Source organism: Polypterus senegalus, chromosome 6, assembly GCF_016835505.1.
Source record: "Polypterus senegalus isolate Bchr_013 chromosome 6, ASM1683550v1, whole genome shotgun sequence".
In the NCBI taxonomy this organism is placed as follows: Eukaryota; Metazoa; Chordata; class Cladistia; order Polypteriformes; family Polypteridae; genus Polypterus; species Polypterus senegalus.
In genome coordinates this window covers 9997501-10018350 of record NC_053159.1, presented here as the reverse complement: position 1 = coordinate 10018350, position 20850 = coordinate 9997501, and the positions used below count along the sequence as shown (strand labels likewise).

At 41.8% G+C, this 20850-nt stretch overlaps 1 protein-coding gene across 1 annotated transcript in view; it reads right to left on the bottom strand.

Moving 5' to 3' along the window:
- Positions 1-20850, bottom strand: part of tgfbr2l (transforming growth factor beta receptor-like) — a 73775-nt gene that overhangs the window by 28084 nt on the left and 24841 nt on the right. The window lies entirely within an intron of this gene.

The following is a 20850-nucleotide window of genomic DNA, read 5'->3' as shown; positions in this document are numbered from 1 at the left end:
TGGTTATTATTATTATTATTATTATTATTAAGCATTTTTTCACTTAAGAAACATAAGTAAAGTTAGACCTCTTATATCACTGAAAGATGCTGAGAAATTAGTTCACGCGTTTGATTTCAGTCGACTAGATTACTGTAACGCACTCCTCTCAGGTCTACCCAAAAAAGACATAAATCACTTATAACGAGTGCAGAATGCAGCTGCTAGAATCCTAACTGGGAAAAGAAAATCCGAGCACATTTCTCCAGTTTTGATGTCACTACACTGGTTACCTGTGTCATTCAGAATTGACTTTAAAATACTGCTTATGGTTTATAAAGCCTTAAATAATCTCGCCCCATCTTATATATCGGAATGTCTGACATCTTATATTCCAAATCGTAACCTTAGATCCTCAAATGAGTGTCTCCTTAGAATTCCAAGAGCAAAACTTAAAAGAAGTGGTGAGGCGGGCCTTATGCTGTTATGCACCTAAAATCTGGAATAGCCTGCCAATAGGAATTCACCAGGCTAGTACAGTAGAGCACTTTAAAACACTGCTGAAAACACATTACTTTAACATGGCCTTCTCATAACTTCACTTTAATTTAATCCTGATATTCTGTATGTTCAATTCATCATAATAACTATTCATGGTGGCTCTAAAATCCGTACTGACCCCAACTCTCTTTTGTTTCTTTTTCCGGTTTCTTTGTGGTGGCAGCCTGTGCCACCACCACCTACTCAAAGCTTCATGATGCTCAAACAATGATGGATGGATTAAAAGGCAGAAGTCTACGTGACCATCATCATCATCAAGCCCTTCCGTGAGCATCCTAAATCCAAAGAGGACTGTTTCATTTATGTTAGGTAGAATGCCCAGAGGGGACTGGGTGGTCTCATGTTCTGGAATCCCTACAGATTTTATTTTTTTCTCCAGCCGTCTGGAGTTTTTTTTGTTTTTTCTGTCCCCTGGCCATTGAACCTTACTCTTATTCAATGTTAATGTTGATTTATTTTGTTTTATAATTGTGTCTTTCATTTTTCTATTCTTTAATATGTAAAGCACTTTGAGCTACTGTTTGTATGAAAATGTGCTATAGAAACAAATGTTGTTGTTGTTGTTATTAATAGGGTGCGTATTGTCACATGTGCAGTGAAACATGCTAATCAATATGTGACACGTTGCCGCTCTCCAGTGTCGTCATTCATGAGTAGCACCACCTTAACCGTTTTTGTCTTCCTTATCCGAAAAATCTCAAGAACATATTTGCTATAGTCCAAGTCAAGTCAAGTCAGGTCAGGTTGGGGAGCATGTACTGGTTGTCTCCTTCAGGGCAATTGCTCCCTAGTTGGAGTAAGTTCTTTTAAATTGCGGCATTGTAAGTAACCAGAAACTATAAAGATATAATGTAAAAGGCGATATCCCTCCCATAGTGATATGGCGGTAAAAATCACATAAGAGAAAAATATCTTTGCTTTCTTTAGTGACGATTTATGTGGCATGACAGACGAATGGAAGCCATGACAACATTTGGTGTATAGTTTGTCATTTTTCGTCGCTGCGCTGAAAGGATTTTCCGGACAGATGACATCATCCATCCATCGGCTTTGACGTGTTTGACTGCTTCTTGTCCACGTATTTATACTGTCTGCTCCACATGCAGGCCCCTCTCTGGTCTCCAAACAAGGAAAGGAAAGGACTCGACCCCATCTTCAAAATACAGGAACAGCACAATGCCTACTCTCGCAGTTGTCCCCCTCATTCTCCAAATGTTAGCAGTTTCTAAATGCTGACTAGCCCCTGTGTGCCAAACTTGGCCTGCACATGTGAATGAATCCATAAAACCAATTTCTTGCACAGAGCACAGTGACATTAAACTTTCATTCGTGTTGCCGCACCCAATACACAACGAAACAACTCAGGATCCCGGATGGCAAAAAGGCAGACACGCGGTCCAGTCCCACCCTCCGATAGTGACCCTCTATCTGCCACAGCCAGGTGTTACGTGGGCGACCCCTTGGCCTGGTCCAGCCGCTTGGGTCACCAACAATGAGGCTCCTACGAGCTGAATCACCCTCTGGGAGACACGCCACATGGCCGTAGTGCCGTAACTGACGCTCCCTCACAATGCAGGCCGTGTGCCACCATTTGCCATAGTCCAGCATAACAAAAAGCAGACGAGCCCCTCAGTATAATTCAAATAAGCAGATTTATTTGATATGAGCCCGTCACTGGGCCAGGTAAGAATCGCCAATTATGCTGCTACAACTTCTTATGTTACTACATAATGCCTTCCCAATTGATCTTTATTACAGAGTACCTTTCTTATCGACATATTTATTATCTACAGTTGTGTCTTTCTTTAAGTTGCCATATGGTGCTGTGCTTATCTATCTGTTTACTAAATAGGAAAGGTGCTGTCTTCAAATTTATTATGAAGTGTTTATCTTGCAATTTCCTATATACTGCCTTACCAATCGGTCTACATATTTACTATTTACTGTCTATTTGAGTTGCTATATAGTGCCTTTCTTATCCATTTATTTACTATATAGTACCCCTCCAATCATCGTATTCAATATCTTGTTTATCTAATTACAGTGGAACCTTGGACTGCGAGTAACTTGGTTTGCGAGTGTTTTGCAAGACGAGCTAAAATTTGTAATAAATTTTGACTTGATAAACGAGCGATGTCTTGCAATACGAGTAGTGCGTATACGCTTTGTCTGCCAAGCGTCACGTGATCACAGTGGAGCTGATGGTGGTTCTCTCTCTCTCTCTCTCACTGCGGGATTGTGGGTAATCGTCTCCAATTCTCTGTCTGAGTCGGCGTGCCACACTCATATAGTCAACATCCGTACGAGCGAATACTGTTTACTATAGCATTGTGACCACGTCTGTGTGTGTGTGTGTTGTAACGTGCGAGTCCCTCTCTTGCACCCCAAAACACGAAGCTGAGTCTCATTACTTTCGTGACACCATTCTTTATTCAGCTTGAAACAGGAACAGCACGGTTAACTATCGTAGCGGGCTCTGCCACTCTGCTATACACAGACACAGTAGTCAGGCAGGGTCATGCCCGGGTTAGTGGCCAAGTAATTCTGTGCCCTGCGCATTCATAATGTTACTATATTACCCATGAACGGCAGGCGCTTATAGCATGTCCGCCATCTTTTTGGATTCGGTTTTACGCCGCATTGCTACAGCGCTGGGAGCCTGCGGTTGCTTCGGGACACTGTTCTGTGTGTCGTCCCGTTGGGTGGAATCCCACGAGTTTAGAAACTCACTCGCACCAGCCATGATTCTTTTCAAATGTAAAGCGCAGGTTAATTTGTTTTATCTATTTTTACTTTATATTTTGTATTAATCATTTGTATATGAATAGTTTTGGGTTGTGGAACGAATCAGCTGAGTTTCCATTATTTCTTATGGGGAAATTCGCTTTGATATATGAGTACTTTGGATTGCGAGAACATTTCCGAAACGAATTATGCTCGCAAACCGAGGTAGATTGATAACTAGATAGATAGATAGATACTTTATTAATTCTGAGGGGAAAATTCACCTACTCCAGCAGCAGCATACTGATAAAAAATAATATTAAAGAGTGATAAAAATGCAGGTATAACAGACAATAACTTCGTATAATATTAATGTTTACCCGGGGGTGGAACTGTAGAGTCGCATAGTGTGGGGTCTCCTCAGTCTGTCAGTGGAGCAGGACGGTGACAGCAGTCTGTCTCTGAAGCTGCTCCTCTGTCTGGAGATGATCCTGTTCAGTAGATTCAGTGGATTCTCCATGACTGACAGGAGTCTGCTCAGTGCCCGTCGCTCTGCCACGGATGTCAAACTGTCCAGCTCCGTGCCTACAGTACAGCCTGCCTTCCTCACCAGTTTATCCTTATGCTGCCTCCCCATTACAGGATCCATTGTACTTAATTTATAGTGCCTTTCCTGTCTGTCTTTTTAATCCAGAGCACCTGCATATTTCATGCATTGTGTTTATCTAATGATTTATTATATAGTGCCTTTCCAGTCTAGCTTTATTATGTAGTACCTGTCCAATTAACATCTAGTATCTATCTTGTAATTTACTACATAGTGCCTTTCCAGTCTATCTACATACAGCAGGTACTGTTTACATTTACTGTCTTCTATTTATGATCTAATATAACGTGTCTTTCCTGTATGTCTTTTTACTATGTAGCACCTTTGCTGTCTTTATATTTAATATCTTGTGTCTATCTAGTGAGTTGATATATAGTGCCTTTCCTGTCTGTTAACTACATAGTACCTTCATCATCTACATATTTATTAAATAGTCTTTCTCATTTGTTTTTATTACATTGTACCTTCTCTATCTGCATATTTACTGTTAACTGTTTTATATCTATGGTTTACTACATAGACCTTTCCAATTAATTTATTATCAAGTGCATATCTTGTGATTTCATATATAGTGCCTTTTCCACCCATTTATTGCATCTCATACCTTTATCTTGTCTGTCTAATGATTTAATAGTAGTGCTTATCTGTTTACTACATAATAGTACCCTTATCATGTATGCTTATACTATCTAGTGATTTACTAAGCGCCTTTCCTATCTATTGACTACCTAGTAGCTTGTGTATCTGCATATTTCCTTGAAAGTGATTTACTACCGAGTGCATTTCGTACAGTATATAGCTATTTACTAAATATTATTTTTTTTTGTTGTTATTATTTACAATATATATTATTGTTTTCGTGTACTTAAGCTACTTATACAATGTGTACAATTGTACTTATATGATGCCATTGTCATTCACCCCGTCCTGTTCATTTACAATGGATTTAAGCCTAGTTGAGAATCGGGTGTTGAGCAGTAAAGCAGAGTCTTGATATTTTCGAAGTGACTAAATGAACACAATAACTACTTCGTTTTCATTACTGCTGAAACTTTATTCTGGAACAGAAAAACAGTGTAATTGCGATCCTCTTGACCTTATAAAATATTGAACTCAGCTCACCAAGTTTTGATAAGATCAGCATCCATCTCGAATCCCAGTCAGAAGGCTACCTGAGCAACAAACACCACAGGGCCTTTATTTATTTATTTAGTTAGTTATTTGTTTTTAAATCTAGTCATTGAGAGTAGATTTTAGATTAAAAGAGTATAAGTGGAAGACAAAGACAATGGGAAAAATACTTATGTTGTCCTCTGTGGGGTTAATGTAAAAAACGAAGGTAACGGAGCAGGCACTAATGAGAGACAGGAGCCCCTTCTTCGCTTGATCGCTTTATATCATCCAACAATGGCCCCCTCCTCATTGTCCCATTGGACTAATGGAGCTCATTTGTTATGGGCAGTGAGGCCCCCTAGTGGCACATTACTCTAAAGCACTTTGACTCCACTTCTGTGTAGGAAGGCCCCCCTTTCCATCCCAGCCAGTTTCTTCTTTGAACTGGACTCTTATGCTAGTACACTATGGTATGTGAGTTTAAATAACTAAGAGCATGTATTACATATTAACTAAAACTCCTTGTTTTGTTTGCTTCTCTCTGTCTCTCTCACTCTCTCTGCCTGACGGAGGGGGTGTGAGCAGAGGGGGCTGTTTATACAGTGGCTGTTTGCCTAGAAGATAGGACGCTCCTCTACAAAATGCCACTTTATCGCGGTGCTTCTGTATACTTAAAAGCACGTATTGATTTTTTGATTGTTTGCTTTTCTTAGCGAGCGCTCTCTCTGACATTATCTGCTCTTCACGGTGCTCCTTTGAAGATCAGATATGTTTGCATTCTTTTAATTGTGAGAAAGAACTGCCATCTCTGTCTTGTCATGGAGCACAGTTTAAACATTTGACTAAAGGGTGTCATTTCATGTCTAGAGGGCTCTAATAATGTTAACAGTGTGGGAGAGTTCATAAGGGCTTAAAATATATAAAAATAACCATACAAACATATGGTTTCTACTTCGCGGATTTTCACCTATCGCTGGGGTCTGGAAGCATAACCCCGTGATCGATAAATGTGTCATGAAATGTTTTTTATTTCTTATTTCTATATGTATGTACTAGGGGGCTTCACCCCCTGCTCACTTTGCTCGTCAAACCCCCGGGCCTGCACTACGTGCCAACCACCTCACGTCTCTGCCGCTCGCGTATGTGGATTTCACTTTCACCAAACAGCAAATCTTTTAATTCTCGTGGATACACCTCTTCATTTTGAAGAAACACAACTTTTTCCTGATGGCAACACAAATTAGACGATCTACAAGTCTCTGACTTAAAATTTAAAGCCAAACAATACATTCGATCTCTTTTCGCTGTTCTGTTATTTCACCGAGTAATAATTTCCGTTTGTTTGCACTAATGCGATCTTTACTATCATTTTTTTGAGACTTTCAAATTTTCATACTTCCATTATCTCTAACCTGCTCTGCATGTGTATCACGCCAACGTTTTTGAATTCTTTACGACGTTCTACTTTGTCTTCTACTCTTTGTCTTTTATTTCCGGCCCCGGGCTTGGTTAAATCTCTTGGCACAAAGTCTTGTCTCGCTGGACATGAAAGTGTCTCTCTGAAAAACACACCTCTCGTCCCAGGCTAAAACGTCTCATCTCATTCCAGGATTTTTTTTTATTACAATAGAGAGATTTAATCACTTTGTCCTTTATTCATTTCAGTGACACTGCATACAGCATGAAACAGCTGATACAGCTTATAATTAGAATTGTCATTTTCACCCATCAATGTTGAGAGGGTGGTCTCTAGCGAGTGCTGTACTTTCACTATATACACAGTGTCGTCCATAATGTTTGGGACAAGGGTACATTTTTCCTGATTTCCCCCTCTATGCTCCACAATTTAAACTTAGAAAGTAAACAATTCAGATGTGTTCAAAGGACACACTGCATACTTTCATTTAAGGGGATTTGCACATATTTCCGTCACACCTTGTAGAAATGGCAACACTTTTTCAAAGTGGTCCCCCATTTCAGGGGACCATAATGTTTGGGTCAATTGTTGTCCCAAGTGTTTGATTCCTCAGGTGGGTTTCATGGCTTCATCAGACACCTCGGCTTGCTTCTACCCTTTGGAGTCTGTAGTTGCCATTGTTCAACATGAGGACAAGAGCTGTGCCAATGAAAGTTAAAGTAGCCATAATGAGGCTGAAACACAAGAATAAAACCATTAGAGACATCAGGAAAACCTTAGGATGACTGAAATCAACTGTCTGGAATATCGTGAAGAAGAAAGAACACAATGGTGGGCTCAGGAATCACAAAGGGACTGCTAGGCCAAGGAAGACCTCCACTGCTGAGGACAGAAGAATCCTCACTATGGTCAAGAAAAAGCTGTGAATGCCTGTGCAACAGATCAGAGACAGACTTCAGGGGGCTGATGTGCGTGTCAGAGACGACCATCAGCAGAAGACGTCATGAACAGAAACACAGAGGACACACTGCAAGATGAAGACCACAAAAACAGGATGGCCAGATAACAGTTTGTGAAAAAGGAGTTAAGAGAGCCTGCAGAATTCTGGTAAAAGGTCTTGTGGACAAACGAGACAAAGACGAACCTCATCAGAGTGATGACAAAGAGCAAAGTGTGGAGACGAGAAGGAACTGACTGAGACCCAAAGCAGACCACCTCATCTGTTAAACATGGTGCTTCTAGGGGTGTTCTGGCTTGGGCATGTATGGCTGGCACAGATCCTGGCACACTTCTCTTTATTGATGATGGAACTGCTGACGGCAGACGCACAATGAATTCTGAGGTGCAGAAACATCTGACCTGCTCGAGTTCCAGTCAGTGTCTCCAAACTCAGTGGACGGCACTTCTTCCTACCACAAGATAATGAGCCAAACACACTGCTGAGGCCACACAGGAGTTTATCAAAACTAAAAAACTGAAAATTCTTCAGTGGCCAAACCAGTCACCTGATTGAAATCCAACTGAGCAGACCTTCCATATGCCGAGAGGAACCTTAAGGGGACAAGCAGGAGCTGAAGATGGCGGTGTGAGAGTCTTAGCAGAGCATCACCAGAGAAGATCCTTAGCACCTGGTGATGTCTGTGAATTGCAGACTTCAAGAAGGGATATGCGACAAACAACTAAAAATGGCAGTTTTAATAGACCTGCCAGTGCTGTGTCCACACACTATGGTGTGCTAAAATGTTGGGGGATTGTTGTGTGATTGAAATGTATTCAAATCACCCGAAATAAAAGTGGAGGGCACTTTGTATATGTGTGTGTGTGTATGTATGTATAAATACATATATAAAATATTGTAGGTGGCACAAGGGTAGCACTGCTGCCTCGCAGTTAGGAGACCCGGGTTCGCTTCCCGGGTCCTTCTGCGTGGAATTTGCATGTTCTCCCCGTGTCTGCATGGGTTTCCTCAGGGTGCTCCAGTTTCCTCACACAGTCCAAAGACATGCAGGTTAGGTGCACTGGCGACTCTAAATTGTCCCTAGTGTGTGCTTGGTGTGTGTGTGTATGTGTGCCCTGCAGTGGGCTGGCGCCCTGCCCGGGGTTTGTTTCCTGCCTTGCACCCTGTGTTGGCTGGGATCGGCTCCAGCAGACCCCTGTGACCCTGTAGTTAGGATATAGCGGGTTGGATAATAGATGGATTGTGGTGGACGGCCCTGAAATGGAAGGATGGGGGAAGGCTGTGTCCTGAAAGAATGCTAGATGGCAGCTTCCCTGGGATCTGGTGGTACCCTGGATTCCCGCAGGGCATCCTGGAACTTGGTGTTCGGTTGCGCAGCCTTGTTGGGTGCCGTGGGTGCTGCCAGGAGGAGCTGTAAAGGAACAGAAGGACTCATGTTGTATTTGTAACCCAGATGTACTTCCAGGTCACGAGAACGGGAATCCCAAAGTACTTCCGGGCTAAAGAAAATCCAATTCTCTGACTGACTTGGAAGTGCTAGCAAGTCACCTGAGTGGAAGGAGAAGCACTTCTGGGTCAAGGACTATATAAGGGAGTGTTGGAGACCCAGCAAGCAAGCCAGAGTTGGGAGGTGTGGAGGAGAGATTTGTGTGTATTATTATTATTATTATAGTAATTATTATTGTTATTGTGTTGCCGGTTTATGGTGGCAGAGGTGCTTCAGAGCACTATTACAAGAAGAAAAACAATGAAACAACTTCTTGGTGATTTTACCCAGTGTTCAGTGCATCTGTCTGTTAGGTTGACAGGGGCAACAGCGACCTCTAGCGTCTTATAATATGTGTGTGTGTATATATGTGTATATGTATCTGTATGTGTATATGTGTGTGTATGTGTATGTGTGTATATATGTATCTGTATGTGTATATATATATATATATATATATATATATATATGTGTGTGTGTGTGTGTGTGTGTGTGTGTGTGTGTGTATGTATGTATGTATGTATGTATGTATGTATGTGTGTATATATATATATATATATATATATATATATACTCACCTAAAGGATTATTAGGAACACCTGTTCAATTTCTCGTTAATGCAATTATCTAATCAACCAATCACATGGCAGTTACTTCAATGCATTTAGGGGTGTGGTCCTGGTCAAGACAATCTCCTGAACTCCAAACTGAATGTCAGAATGGCAAAGAAAGGTGATTTAAGCAATTTGAGCGTGGCATGGTTGTTGGTGCCAGACGGGCCGGTCTGAGTATTTCACAATCTGCTCAGTTACTGGGGTTTTCACGCACAACCATTTCTAGGGTTTACAAAGAATGGTGTAAAAAGGGAAAAACATCCAGTATGCGGCAGTCCTGTGGGCGAAAATGCCTTGTTGATGGTAGAGGTCAGAGGAGAATGGGCCGACTGATTCAAGCTGATAGAAGAGCAACTTTGACTGAAATAACCACTCGTTACAACCGAGGTATGCAACAAAGCATTTGTGAAGCCACAACACGCACAACCTTGATGCGGATGGGCTACAACAGCAGAAGACCCCACCGGTACCACTCATCTCCACTACAAATAGGAAAAAGAGGCTACAATTTGCACGAGCTCACCAAAATTGGACAGTTGAAGACTGGAAAAATGTTGCCTGGTCTGATGAGTCTCGATTTCTGTTGAGACATTCAAATGGTAGAGTCAGAATTTGGCGTAAACAGAATGAGAACATGGATCCATCATGCCTTGTTACCACTGTGCAGGCTGGTGGTGGTGGTGTAATGGTGTGGGGATGTTTTCTTGGCACACTTTAGGCCCCTTAGTGCCAATTGGGCATCGTTTAAATGCCACGGGCTACCTGAGCATTGTTTCTGACCATGTCCATCCCTTCATGACCACCATGTACCCATCCTCTGATGGCTACTTCCAGCAGGATAATGCACCATGTCACAAAGCTTGAATCATTTCAAATTGGTTTCTTGAACATGACAATGAGTTCACTGTACTAAAATGGCCCCCGCAGTCACCAGATCTCAACCCAATAGAGCATCTTTGGGATGTGGTGGAACGGGAGCTTCGTGCCCTGGATGTGCATCCCACAAATCTCCATCAACTGCAAGATGCTATCCTATCAATATGGGCCAACATTTCTAAAGAATGCTTTCAGCACCTTGTTGAATCAATGCCACGTAGAATTAAGGCAGTTCTGAAGGCGAAAGGGGGTCAAACACCGTATTAGTGTGGTGGTCCTAATAATCCTTTAGGTGAGTGTATATATGTGTGTGTGTGTGTGTGTGTGTGTGTATATGTATATGTATGTGGATATGTGTGTATATATGTATAAACAGTATGTATCTGTATGTATATATGTGTGTGTTTGTTTGTATATATATGTATGTATGTATCTGTATATGTATGTGTATCTGTATGTGTGTGTATATAATGTAAGTGTACTACGGTGGGCTGGCACCCTGCCCAGAGTTTGTTTCCTGCCTTGTGCCCTGTGTTGGCTGGGATTGGCTCCAGCAGACCCCTGTGAGCCTGTAGTTAGGATATAGCGGGTTGGATGATGGATAGATGGATGGATGTGTATACAGTATATGAGAGAGAGAGAGAATGAATTAAGATTTGCTCATTTGTTTATTAGTGGTTTACTATGTATAGACAGATTAATTACAGTGAACTGATACTGAACTTTTGTCAACAGTATTTGTTTGATCTTAGCAGCTGAATTAATTCAATATTGAAGGTTGTCTATTATTTTTAAACCACACCAGCACCAGATGTCAACAAATTGTGTTAAGGTGTTTTGAAAATGTAGATCTGAGCAAGTGTATTGTGTTCCTGTGTGTTTTCTAAAGAACTTTGTGATTCCCCTCATTGTGAAGGGCACTACATACGATATTTGATTATGATGTTACCGTATCGTTGGGTAGGTACTGTCGCCTAGTGCCTAATATCCATTATTCACCCATCAGTTCATTTTCAGACTCGCCTTAATGCCATTTAAAGTCACCCAATTACATCAGGACCCCAAACCTGGGAAGAGCAGGAGTCCATCAGTGGACACACTCACTCATTTGGCATCCGATTACACTTGCCAGTCAGCTTGAGACGTGATGCTGGACTGTAAGGCGAAAGCTGCGGGTACGTTCCCATAAACCCTAACCCAGAAAGTGTTGTATTATATTTATACACCTTTGATTTGTGAGTCACTCTGAACAAAACACATCCCTAAATAAATTGAAATTCCCCCTTTGTCTTTCAGGCTTAAATCCAACCACAGGCCAAACCTACGCATTATGGTTTAATACTTAAAGTGTAACATTAACCAGCACCACATTGCTTGGCACTGAAACATAGAAAGGTTTGTTCCCCCATGAGAATCCTTAATTCACACATTTGTCTGCTTCAGTGTTTATTGCAGCTTACTTCTCGCATAGCTCCCTGCTGCCCTGTAAATGGCTTCCAACTGGTAAGGCCGCTGCCTTCTCCAGACGTGTGTGCAAGCGTGTCTGTGTGCCAGGTGCAGGGAGATGGAATGCCGGAACAGGTTCATTAATAAAGCATTGGCACTTTGTAGCTGGGCCCTGTAATCATTGGCTTTGTGGTTGTTTCATTTTTATTTTTTAATATATGCTGAATAGATGGAAATAATTAATATGAGGTGCTTTAACAATCAAAATAGTTTTGTACTTTGCCAATACAAGCTTAGAGAAAAGCCCATTTATTATTTTTTTTTATCCAAAGACACTTACAAGTCACAATGGTTCAAGTGCTTACATGCTTCTGCAATGGAGAATTGGCAGTTTAAACCACTTGGTGAGGGGCATACAGTGAGTCAGATCTGGCAACTGAACTAACAGTTCATACAGTGCTGTTTTATAACGAACTCCATCCTTGGGCGATTTAGAACATCTGCATCCACGGAAGTACGGGCAGGATAGCTGACTAACACGGGAGCAGAATGAATCTGATTTAGAAAACTCGGTCAGAAACCCTGTGGTCGTTCTGACACGGAGTTGGTGACAGCGAGTTTTTACATTAGAACACTCTGGACGAGAACAGGCCATTCAGCCCAACAAAGCTCGCCAGTCCTATCCACTTATTTCTTCCAAGAAAACATCAAGTCGAGTTTTGAAAGTCGCTAACGTCTTACTGTCCACCGCACTACTTGGTCACTTATTCTAAGTGTGCAAAGAAAAACTTCCTAATTGTTTGTGCGAAATTTACCTTTAAAAAGTTTAACAAGTGTCCCCGTGTTCTTGATGAACTCATTTTAAAATAGTCGTCTCGATCCACTGGACTAATTCCCTTCATCATTTTAAACACTTCAGTCAGGTCTCCTCTTCATCTTCTTTTTCTTAAACTGTAAAGGCTCAGCTCTTTTAATCTTTCCTCCTAACTCATCCCCTGTAGCCCTGGAATCAGCCTGGTCGCTCTTCTCTGGACCTTTTCTTGTGCTGTTATGTCCTTTTTGTAGCCTGGAGACCAAAACTGCACCCAGTACTCCAGATGAGGCCTCACCAGTGTGTTATAAAGCCTGAGCAGAACCTCCTGTGACTTGTACTCCACACATCAAGGCGCTATATAACCTGACATTGTGTTAGCCTTCTTAATGGCTTCTGAACACTGAGAGTTGACAGTGATGAGTCCTCTATGACTCCTAAATCCGTTCATTTTTCCTCATAACTCATCCCCTGTCACTTGTCGCTCTTCACTGGACTTTCTCTAGTGCTGTTATGTTCTTTTTGGAGACCAAAACTGCACCCAGTACTCCAGATGAGGCCTCACCAGTGTGTTATAAAGACTTGAGCAGAACCTCCTGTGACTTGTACTCCACACATCAAGGCGCTATATAACTTGACATTCTGTTAGCCTTCTTCATGGCTTCTGAACACTGTCGGGACGTTGATAGCTTAGAGTCCACTATGACTCCTAAATCCTTCTCATAAGATGTACTCTCGATTTTCCGACCGCCCATTGTGTATTCAAACCTAATATTTTTACTTCCTATGTGTAATTCTTTACATTTACTGACATTAAATTTCATCTGCCACAAATCTGCCCAAGCCTGTATGCTATCCAAGTCCTTCTGTGATGATATAACGGATTCCAAATGATCTGCTAATCCACCTATCTTAGTATCATCTGCAAACTTAACCAGCTTGTTACTTCTATTCCTATCTAAATCATATATATATATATATATATTAAAAATAAAGGACCAGAAGGAGTGACGTGCGTCAGAAATAACAAGGAAAGATTTGTAACTGGGAAGTCAATTAAAAACTATCGTCGAGCCACAATGAAAAACCCTAAAGGCCATGTCACACTTGATGATCTTCACAGGTTGCCATCAGTTATATAATCTTAGAGATTCAGAGGCGGGCGGCACAGTGTTGCAGTGGTAGCATTGCTGCCTCGCAGTTAGGAGACCCGGGTTCCCTCCCTGCGTGGAGTTTGCATGTTTTCCCCATGTCTGCGCTCCGGTTTCCTCCCACAGTGCAAAGACATGCATGTTAGGTGGATTGGCGATTTTGGTGTGTGGGTGTGTTTGTGTGTGTCCTGCGGTGGGTTGGCACCCTGCCCGGGATTGGTTCCTGCCTTGTGCCCTGTGTTGGCTGGGATTGGCTCCAGCAGACCCCCGTAACCCTGTATTCAGATTCAGCGATGGATAATGGATGGATGGATTCAGTGGCAGCCACCTAGTCTGTCATGCCCAGCGAGTCGGTGCGTAGACTGTAGTAATGAGCACCAGGGGCGGTCCTAGCCTGTTTGGTGCCCTGGGCGAACAGCCCCCTCTCCCCTCCAGCGCCCCCAAGCGTTCTAATAAACACTGAACAAAATCAGTGCAATAAAACAAACTATTGGAAATGTAATGTCTAACAGAGACACATTCAAAGTTTACATCTAAACAGCACCAAATTGTTATAGTGTAAAGAATTTTCACTTTAGTACCATCTCCAGTCATCAGTCCGTCAGGTCACTAACAACTACATAAACCTTTTCTCTCAGAGCTGCAGTCAGTTTATGATTTCGAGTTAACTTTCCCCGCCTACCCCTCTCCACTACGCGAGTCATTTGCATTAGTAAGTTAGCACGCAAACCTATATATCCATACAAAAAAAAAAACTCTTTAGAACATTAGAACACTCTGGACGAGAACAGGCCATTCAGCCCAACAAAGCTCGCCAGTCCTATCCACTTGTTTCCTCTAAGAAAACATCAAGTCGAGTTATGAAAGTCCCTAAAGTCTTACTGTCTACCACACGTCTTGGTTGCTTATTCCAAGTGTCTATCGTTCTTTGTGTAAAGAAACACTTCCTAATGTTTGTGCGAAATTTCCCCTTAACAAATTTCCTACTGTGTCCCCGTGTTCTTGATGAGCTCATTTTAAAATACAAGTCTCGATCCACTGGACTAATTCCCTTCAGAATTTTAAACACTTCAATCATGTCACCTCTTAATCTTCTTTTGTTTAAACTGTAAAGGCTCAGCTCTTTTAATCTTTCCTCATAATTCAACCCCTGTAGACCTGGAATCAGCCTAGTCGCTCTTCTCTGGACCTTCTCTTGTGCTGCTATGTCCTTTTTGTAGCCTGGAGACCAAAACTGCACACAGGACTCCAGATGAGGCCTCACCAGTGTGTTATAAAGACTTGAGCAGAACCTCCTGTGACTTGTACTCCACACATCAAGGCGCTATATAACCTGACATTCTGTTAGCCTTCTTCATGGCTTCTGAACACTGTTGGGAAGTTGATAGCTTTGAGTCCACTATGACTCCTAAATCCTTCTCATAAGATGGACTCTCGATTTTCCGACCACCCATTGTGTATTCAAACCTAATATTTTTACTTCCTATGTGTAATTCTTTACATTTACTGACATTAAATTTCATCTGCCACAAATCTGCCCAAGCCTGTCTGCTATCCAAGTCCTTCTGTGATGATATAACGGATTCCAAATGATCTGCTAATCCAACTATCTTGGTATCATCTGCAAACTTAACCAGCTTGTTACTTATATTCCTATCTAAATCATTTATAGATATTAAAAATAGCAGCGGCCCCTGCACTGCCCCCTGCTGGTCACCACTCTTAACATCGGCCAGTTCTGATGAGGTTCCTCGCACCATCACCCTCTGCTTCCTGTGTCTGAGCCAATTCTGCACCCATCTAAAAACATCACCCTGAACTCCCACTTCTTTTAATTTGATGCCCAACCTCTCATGTGGCACCTCATCAAATGCTTTCTGAAAGTCCAGATAAATAATATCATCTGCTCCACTTTGATCGTATGCTTTTGTTGCAACCTCATAGAATTCCAACATGTTAGTAAAACACGACCTCCCTCTTCTGAACCCTGAACTCTTACTAACTCAAATCATTTTATCAAAATGTTCAAAATCTCATTGACGATATTTTACCGTTTTAAAGCCTGTAATGTGCACTCCAATCATGGCGAGTTTACTAACCTGTGGTAAAGAATAGGGAGAGCACACGCATTGAGCTGATGTCAGCTTCATACAGGAGAATCCACCGCCTCTCTTCTCCCTGTGCGGCAAGCAGCAGGCGCACCTCGCAAATGGAGGGCGCAGTTACTCCCCGCAACTGGGCAACAGAAAACCCGATCGGTGCCCAAAAATGCGCTGGCATGATGTCGGGGCAGCATGGGTGCGCAAAAAAAAAAAAAAATTTGCCGATGCCCAAGATGCCGCCCTGGGCAAGATCAAAAACCGCCACTGATGAGGACTAAGAAGGCCGGGTGTTCTGGACCTCACAAGCAGAAGAGAAGCTCATTTGTTTGAAATCTCATGCGTTTTTCTTTTTACGTGCCACGACAGAATTGGGGGAATCTGCAAGAGTGTGGCTGAACACACCGTACTTTATAACCCTTCGTACAACACCTATAGCGCTTTGAGCTTTCCCGGCCGATATCGCTATACGTCACCACCTATGAGAGTGGGATAGCAGGTCAACCTCAAAATGCGCTCGGACCCCCTTCCTGCGATACGGATATGATAACTAATATTATTTGCACAATAACCATGAGAAACAGAGAAGGTGAAAATAACTGTATTAGATCAGTCTAGCATAAAGAAACTATGCAAACATAAATGGCAACAACCAAATTCGTGAACGCACCTCCCTCAACCCACATCCCCACAAACAGAGTAGGTAAAAAAAAACCTTCGCCCGAGACAAACCCCAAAATCCAGACAGTTTCCAGACACTTATAATAATATTAGTCCTTTCTCCTTGTTCTCTCAAACCCAGAGTCTCCTAACGCGCTACCCCAGATAAGCAAGGGTCGCTCTTATCTCACCCGCTTTAATATCTCCTGACTTTCCCATCCATTTATACTTTAGAGTGGCTCGGTCGGCAAAGTCTTCAAGGTGCTTACTTCCTCTAGCAGGAGAGACAATCCTTTCTCTGACCGTGGATAGACAACATTTCCCAGTTTTTTTTTGTTTTTTGTCCCCCATTTCAGTTTGTGTTGAAAACCTTTTTTCTTTCCCTTCTGTTCTTGTCTTTTGCGTTTTTTTTTTTGTTTTTTTTTTAAACTGTATCCTGGCGTCCTTTCTCCACGACAATCCCTGCAAACCACAGCAACAGAACGGGACGCATAGGCACCTACAGGGTGAACATTGAGGATGGCTAAGAGACAAAAGCAAATCAAATCGCATTTATGTGGCATTGGCACACGCCGACTCCATCAGGCAGCACGTTATATATCAGATGTCAGAAAAGGGGTGAGCGTGAATGTACCGGATGGTCGGCACTCACTTGCTAAATGTGACAGAGGCAGCAAGTATTTGTTTTCAGTTTTTTTTAAATTAACACGAGATTCACCAGCCATAGTGAGCAAGTGTGACATACTTAACGACCAGAAGAAGCATAATGTGATGTCGGCTTAAATTATAGTTGAAAACACGTAAATCAGAAGTCACTTACCAAGAGCTTTATCTAAAATAAACACATTTTTTGTTATTTTTCTACAATCTCCGATAGACGGGAAGTGCTTTTTGTGCACTTTAAGCCCAGTACGACCTCGTGATATCACAACCAATAACTACAGGGTTGTTTTCCCTAGCAATGTTGCTACATCCACTTCATAGAATCGTGTGGTGAAAAAGACAGTAAAATATCTGAGAGTTTTTATATCTATATTATTAAACGAAGGTTGTATATACTGCACCATAGACGCACCATTAGCACACGCGCACTGCGCCTCAGAGTCAAACCCAGCGACTTCCCAGAGTCAGTAGGTGGCGCCCAAACAGCACAACACGACCTGTAAACTAAACTTGATGTAAAGCGTGCACACCAGGTTGTAAATGTGCACAGAGGCCACAAGCAAGCCATACACACTACCACCGGCGCCCGAACGCGACCGCCCACACCACCGCATATACCACCTTCGTTTAGTAATGTAGCCCTCCAAGCCCGGATTCGCCGCCATGGTCACTTCAGCATGCGAATCCGCCGCCGTCAGCAAACGACTTCTAGCTAACGACACAGCCATGCAAAAAACAAAAACGAGGCCGCATAGATATAAACAATGAACACAGGTGCCCAAAACGCGCTTCTGAAACACCAGATCCGGATAAGTCACGGCTCCAACAAGAAACCGGTTAGTACAAATATGTTTATTTAATTAAATGAAAACTTTCCCAGGATGCACCCACCCTCCATGATTTTTCTTCCCTCCAAATATCGGAGGGAACAGAAAGTGATTGCCATTCTTGGATTTGCGATTCTTTCGGGAATCACGGGTTTGCTGGTATATACAGGGTGAGGTAGAAAGGACGGACGTCTTTGAAATGGCTAGAACTCACCACTAGGTGGAGTGACAGATGTGCGGTAGGTGGCGTTAGGTTCGCGAAGTCTTAGCAATTTTTTATTTTCTTTTTAGTTGAAGCCATGGAGCCGTGGACGCATTTTTGCGTACGGCTGTTTTGTCAAGAACAACCAATCTATTAGTTTCGTTGCCATTTCAATATCCACAGAAATAAAGCTGTTCCCGCTCATAACACTATCCTACGTTGGGTTAAAGCACTTCGTACACGAAGTACACTAATGAACAAAAGACCGCCGGGGGCTACACGAACGGCACATACCCCTGAAAATGTGGAAAGCGTACGACTAGCCCTGCTGTGCAGTCCAAGTCGATCTGCTCGGAGGCATTTTTCTGAACTTGGCCCCAGTAATCGTTTCGTAAGGCGTATTTTGCATTTAGACCTGCATTTCCATCCCTACAGATTGTCAAAAGCTATTTCATATCTTCCAATAAATTTCTTTGTAAGAAAAAATTAACAATTTCGTGATTTCGTAAAAAACGTCCGTCCTTTCTGCCTCACCCTGTGTGTGTGTGTGTATATATATATATATATATATATATTGTAGCGACCGGTGGTTAAGTCTTAGTTTTTCAGAGCCGTACTCAGCCGTGCACTTCCCCCAAGCTAGTCGGCCAGCGGAATGCCAGCGCCATGCACGCAGCTGTACCCAGCTCTTTAAGCCAGCGAGCACTCGTGTCCCATACACCGCACGACTCCGAGTGTCTCGGCAATCATTGCTTAGATGAAATCTTAGCAATAACACAGCTCAGTCCTGTTGTATCTCTTTATTTGGCAGATAGTCAGAAAACAAAGCTCACTACATTGCAAAAACCATTGCCAAGGTCATTAACGAAGCCACCTTTCTCATTGATGGTAACTATTTACAATTTAATAACCCCAGACGGCAATAACCCAAACCCACCCTACCAGTTGAACACAAACACATACAACAATTACAACAGGAACAATAATTCGATTGCCTTGCTAATTTAACACAACAGTAACTCTTACATAAATTACCCACAATGCATCATGCCGCCAGCACTGGCTGCTGGGTCACTACAATATATATACAGGGTGGGCCATTTATATGGATACACCTTAATAAAATGGGAATGGTTGGTGATATTAACTTCCTGTTTGTGGCACATTAGTATATGTGAGGGGGGAAACTTTTCAAGATGGGTGGTGACCATGGTGGCCATTTGGAAGCCGGCCATTTTGGATCCAACTTTTGTTTTTTCAATAGGAAGAGGGTCATGTGACACATCAAACTTATTGGGAATTTCACAAGAAAAACAATGGTGTGCTTGGTTTTAACGTAACTTTATTCTTTCATCAGTTATGTTAATGTGCCACAAACAGGAAGGTAATATCACCAACCATTCCCATTATATATGTATATGTGTATATATATATGTATATGTATATATATATATATGTGTATATGTATATGTATATATATATATATGTATATGTGTATATATATATATATATATATATATGTATATATATATATATATACATATATATATATATGTATGTACATATATATATATATATATATATGTATATATATATATATATATATATATATATATATATAAATAAATACTAGCTTAAATACCTAGTGTTGTTCTTTAAAGTGTTTTTTTTTAAATTGCTTTAGGAAAATATAATTTAAAAAAACACAACTTTGAAAACTGCAGTGGGCTAGTGCCCTGCCCTGGGTTTGTTTCCTGCGTGGTGGTGGAGCTCAAACATAAAGAATGCTGGCAGCCAGCTCCAGTTCGCCCTCTGGTGGACGTTCCGAGTGTCATCTGGATGATAACATGCGTACAAGATCACCACCTGCCCTATCCAGAAGGGGGTGGGTTAGGGTTGATTTCACTCAACGGTATTTTTAGTCAACCAATGAGAAACGTGTGTACCAAGTGTCATGAAAATCGCTCCCGCCGTTCGGACGTGATGCTGGAACATATATACATACATACACACACACATTGACATATATATATATATATATATATATATATATACATATATTATTTTTTTTTCTTTATTTCGTCTTATACAATTTTTTTGTATTAGGAATTTGTTAGTTTTCGCATAACACTTGAGGTTAGAGCTGCAGGGTCAGCCATTGTACAGCGCCACTGGACCGCACCTTTCCAGGTCGATGGGTAGGCCCTGGTGGACCACTGCGATGGCCTCCACACTCCCCTGATTCAACACCCTGTGATTTCTTTTTATGGGGTGTGGTGAAGGAGCGCGTGTGTGTATAGCAGGAAAGTTCGTGATGTCAATGACCTGAAGGATAGAATACGTACTGTGGTATCATCTATTCCCCGAGAAATGTGTGTCCGGACTTTAAATGGTACTGTCGCTCGTGTGCTGAACGTGATGGCACACAGATTGAGACATTCCTGTAAATCATCTTGCACATATGAAGTGTGTTTTGTGAATAAATTGTTTCTGCCATTTAAATGTTAACATAATTTTAACTCATCCTATATAGGTATAAATAAAAGCGTGGGCACTTTTGCTAAGATTTCAAAGTGTTTTTTGAATGTTGATTAATGAAAAGCGCCCACACTTTTATTTTACAGTGATGTTTGAGAGACTTATTTTTTTACTTTTT